Consider the following 5,137-nt stretch of genomic DNA (forward strand, 5'->3'; position numbering starts at 1 on the left):
AAGGTTTACTTCATATGTGATAAAAAGGATGCTGTTCATTGGTAATGAAATTTTTCATCTCAAAGGAAAAAATGATCAGCTGAAGAAACTGGATATTAGATTTGAATTACAAGGACTTTTTTCACCATGATTTTTAAAATTTCAGTTATTTTATTAGTCATCATGTTAGTAGTTTCTTTATAATTCATGTCCTCTAGTGTTTTTGACACTAACCTTCCAGACCTGCACTTCTTTTTCCTCTAATAGCCTATTATTATTTTCCATGTGTTCCATTTTCTTGATTTTCATAATTTTTTCCTTTATCTCCTATATCTTCAATCTAATGTATCTTAATACATTTTCTCAATGTATAGTTATTTTTGAAAAATACTGTTTTATGTATATGTTTTTTTAGGAGCTCTGGTGGCTTAGTGCCTAAGGCATTTGACTGCTACCCAGAAGGCTGGCAGTTCAAACCCACTAGCCACGCCTCAGAAGGAATGTTGGGCAATCTACTTCTGTAGTGATACCACCTCAGAAACCCAAGGAGGGGTTGCTGTGAGTCTGATCCAACTTGACGACAGTGCGTTGTGTTGCATTGTGTATGTTTTTAATCCATATAAGGATATTCTATGAAATCTCATTCTCTTTTGCTAAACACTTTTTAAGATTTAAACAGATTACTATCTGTAAATCTAGTTTATAACTAAGGACTGCTCTATACTTTATCACATGTGTTTCTGCATTTTACTTATGCATTTCTCTAATAATGTAATAATAGTTACCTTTGTGTGCCTTAAAAACTGCTAATGCATATTGTACTGGTGTCAACATCCATATGATGTTGTTAGGTGCTGTCGAGTAGGTTCCAACTCTTTGTGACCTTATGTACAACAGAATAAAACACTGCCTGGTCCTGTACCGTCTTCACAATCCTTGCTGTGCTTGAGCCCATTGTTGCAGCCACTGTGTCAGTCCATCTCGTTGAGGGTCTTTGGCTTTTTTGCTGATCCTCTACTTTACCAAGCATGATGTCTTTCTCTAGGAACCCTTTCTCTGGGGTCCCTCCTGACGGTATGACCAAAGTATGAGAGATGAAGTCAGCCATCCTCACTTCCAAGGATCATTCTGACTATACTTCACTGAAGACAGATTTATTTGTTCTTTTGGCAGTCTCTGGTATATTTGGTGTTCTTTGCCAGCATCACATAATTTAAATGCAGTAGTTCTTTGGTCTTCCTTATTCATTGTCTCGTAAGAGGTGGTTCAAAATTCCATGGCTTGGGTCAGGTGCACCTTAGTCTTCAAAGTGACATCTTTGCTTTTGAACACTTAAATAAAGAGGTCTTTTGTAGCAGATTTGCCTGGTGCAGTACGTTGTTTGATTTCTTGACTGCTGCTTCCATGAGTTTCGATTATGGATCCAAGTAAAATGAAATCTTTGACAACTTCAGTACCTTCTCCATTTATCATCATGTTGCTTATTGGTCCAGTTGTGGGTATTTTTGTTCTCTTTATGTGGCGGTGTAATCCATACTAAATACTGTAGTCTTTGATCTTCATCAGCAAGTGCTTTAAGTTACCTTCACTCTCAGCAAGCAAGGTTGTGTCATCTGCATATCACAGGTTGTTATGAGTCTTCTTCTAATCTTGGTTCTGCATTCTTCTTCATATAGTTGAACTTCTCCGATTATTGTTCAGTATACAGATTGAATAAGTGTGGTGAAAGGATACAACCCTGATGAACACCTTTCCTGATTTTAAACCATGCAGTATCCCAGTCTGTTGTACTGTGGTGGCTTGCATATTGCTGTGGTGCTGGAGGCTGTGCCACTGGTATTTCACACACTAGCAGGGTCACCCATGATGGACAGGCTTCAGTGGAGGTTCTAGACTAAGACAGAGTAGGAGGAAGGACATGAAGGACTACTTCTGAAAAAATCGTCCACTGAAAACCTTATAAATAGTGGTGCAACATCCTTATACAAATCCTCTATTGACTTGTGCAAAAGTTTCTCTCTAGTGTATACTGAGGAAAGGAATTACTGACATGGGGGCCATTTAATTTCAGTAGATATTGCCAGATTTTGTTTTCCAAAATGATTGCCCAGTTTATGCTCCCCCAGCAGTACATTAGGGTTCCCAGTTTCTTAAATCCCAAGGACCAGCATTTGGTCTTATCCATCTGTTTAGTCTTGCCAAACTGATGGGTATAAAGTAGTATCTTGTTTTAATTTACATTTCTCTGATTGAGAGTGAAGTTGGATGTCTCTACATTTACTACCGTTTGGGTAAAAAGTATGTTTGTTGATTAAAAAAAAAAGTCAAATAATACATATTTGTTGTAGATATTTTTGAAAATGCAAATAGAAAAAGATCATCTCCTGTACTCCAACCCAGAGATAATTGCTAATAGTGTTGACTATAGCTTTCTTGTTTATATACGTTCATATACGTGTGTGTAATTTCCTATACATGTCCACAAATATGTATAATGTTTTATTCATGGGATCATACACAATTTTATAAGTTGTACTTTCATTTTACAGTAATTTATGACCATTTTCATATGTTAGTAATTTTTCTGCATTACCATGTAATAAGTACATATGACTCCATTTCATGTCTTTAAGTTATTCTTCTGTAGTGGGGAATTTATGTTTTTCTTTCTTATTAACAATACCTTTGGCAACTATTATTCAAACTTGTATATTGATGAGACAAAGCTCGAGAGATTATACTCTTGCTGCCTTTGTGAAACTGGGTTTATAGGCCATCTCAGCCTATTTTTTGCTTGGATCGTAGATCTATTAATGCTTCATTTTATAAAAAGTTATCTAACCATTGATATTCTAGAACTAGAGTTCAGAAACTTCCCCAAACCAAACCAAACTTACTTCCATCCAGTTGATTCTGACTCATAGCGATCCTATAGGGTGGAGTAGAACTACTACCCCATAGGGTTTCCAAGGCAGTAAATCTTTATGGAAGCAGACTGCCTCATCTGTCTGCCACGGAGTGGCTGGTGGATTCAGACTGCTGACCTTTTGGTTAGCAGCTGAATGCTTTAACTACGGCATCACCTTCCTTCTCTCCCTCCTTCACTTTGGCAAAACTAAGTTAGCTTCTATGGATTGTACAAGAGTAAACTTAGACTGACATATCTAAATATCACAGTTTCTCTGATAGAAGTGTTGCTAAACTTCACCTATAAAGAACTCTAAATTGATTATTTTTCCAAATGTTAGTAGCTTTTTAATATAAAAGGAAGGGTTCTCATTTCAAAATAATGAAAATCATAAAATTAATTTCCTATAATTCTTCTATTCAAAGATAGGTGCTGTTAGCATTTTTGCCTTATGTCTTTTTAGATTGTTTTCTAGGTGATATGCTAGCACTGGCTTCTTAGAGCCAGTAATTCAGTAATTAAGCCCAAATTGCTGGTAGCTTGATGTTGGCCCTGGTGGGAATATTTATACCTTGGAAATTGGCAGCTGCTACATAAATATCTCTGGTAGCGTGGGTGCTCTGGTAGCGTAGTGCCTAAAGGCACTTGACTGCTAACTAGAAGGCTGGTGGTTCAAACCCACCAGCCACTCCTCAGAAGGAAGATGGGGCAATCTACTTCTGTAGTGATACTGTCTCAGAAACCCAAGGAGGGGTCCCTATGAGTCGGGTCCAACTCGATGGCATATAACAACAACAACATAAATATCAGGGGCCCTCTTGCCCCACTGTCATTTGGTTTATCAGCACAATACTGCAAATATATGTCTTATCAATAAACATAGATCTTCTTTATTTTTAATGGCTGTATAGGTGTCCATTTTATAGATCACTGGCTCTCAGTGTGGTCCTCAGACCAGCAGTATCAATAATACCTGGAAATTTGTTAGAAATGCTGCTTCTTGGTCTTTATACCACACCTACTGTATCACAAATTCTAGTATTGGGGCCCAGAGTCTGTGGTCTTACAGGCCTTTTAGGTAATTTGATATATTCTAAAATTTGAGAGCCACTGGTATAGATGTACCATAAATTATTGAATTGGTCTGATGATTTCTTTGTGATAAATTCATAGATATATGCTCATTTTAAAGTCTTCAGATACATATTTCCAAATTGTATTCTAAAATGGTTGTACCAGTTTCCATTCTCACCTGAAGTCTGACAGTGTCATTTGACTTCAATTTGGGCTCTTCAGTGCTATCTCTTTCTCCATTAATTTTAAGGATTTAAAAAAATTTCTGTAGGCAAACAGCTATGTTAAGGATTTTATTTCTTTTTTAGCTGTGGCTGTATCCATCTGTCCATCATAGAACTTAATTTACCTTTGTTGTTTTCAATAATAATATTTTAATGTTATTTACACTTTTAAAAAGAGGACAGTTGAGATGCGGGAAAAAACTGCTTTGCCAGCAGAACATATCTAGCGTTATGTGTAGTTATATTTTTGATCCCTGTATGAATGATGAGACCATGCCTCATTCCTTACCTCTGGTACATAACATCATTCTGAAACACCACTTTAAAATACTAAGGCCTGCTTGCTGTAAAACTTGCTATTAATGATGCCACACTGTTAGAATGTGAAAATATGTCAGCAAGAACTTTGATCCTTATTAGCACATGTAGAGGAAGTACTTATGACTCCTGGAATACTTTATCTTATTTTTATTAGAGTAAAAAAACCAAACCTACTGCTGTCGAGTCGATTCCAACTCATAGCAACCCCCATTGATTTTCCAAGGCGGTGAATCTTTACGGAAGTAGATTGCCCAGTCTTCCTTCCGTGGAGTGGCTGGTGTGTTTGAACCACCAACCTTGTGGTTAGCAGTCAGTTACCTTAGGCACTGCACCACAAAAGTTTATTAGATTTGTTGTTTTTATGTGCCATGGAGTCATCTCCTGCTTATAGCAACCTTATGTACAACAGAACGAAACACTGTCCAGTCCTGTACCAGCCACACGATCCCTACTATTAGATTTGAAAAAACAAAAAAAAACAAACTCACTGCTATTAAAGTGGATCCGATTCATAATGACCCCTCCTTGAGTTTCTGAGGCAGTATCACTATGGAAGTAGATTGCCTAATCTTCCTTCTGAGGAGGGGCTGGTGGATTTGAACTGCCAGCCTTCTGGTTGGCAGTCAAATGA

Source organism: Orycteropus afer, unplaced genomic scaffold (genome assembly GCF_000298275.1).
Source record: "Orycteropus afer afer isolate SDZICR_OR568_19922 unplaced genomic scaffold, OryAfe1.0 scaffold00079, whole genome shotgun sequence".
Taxonomy (NCBI): domain Eukaryota; kingdom Metazoa; phylum Chordata; class Mammalia; order Tubulidentata; family Orycteropodidae; genus Orycteropus; species Orycteropus afer.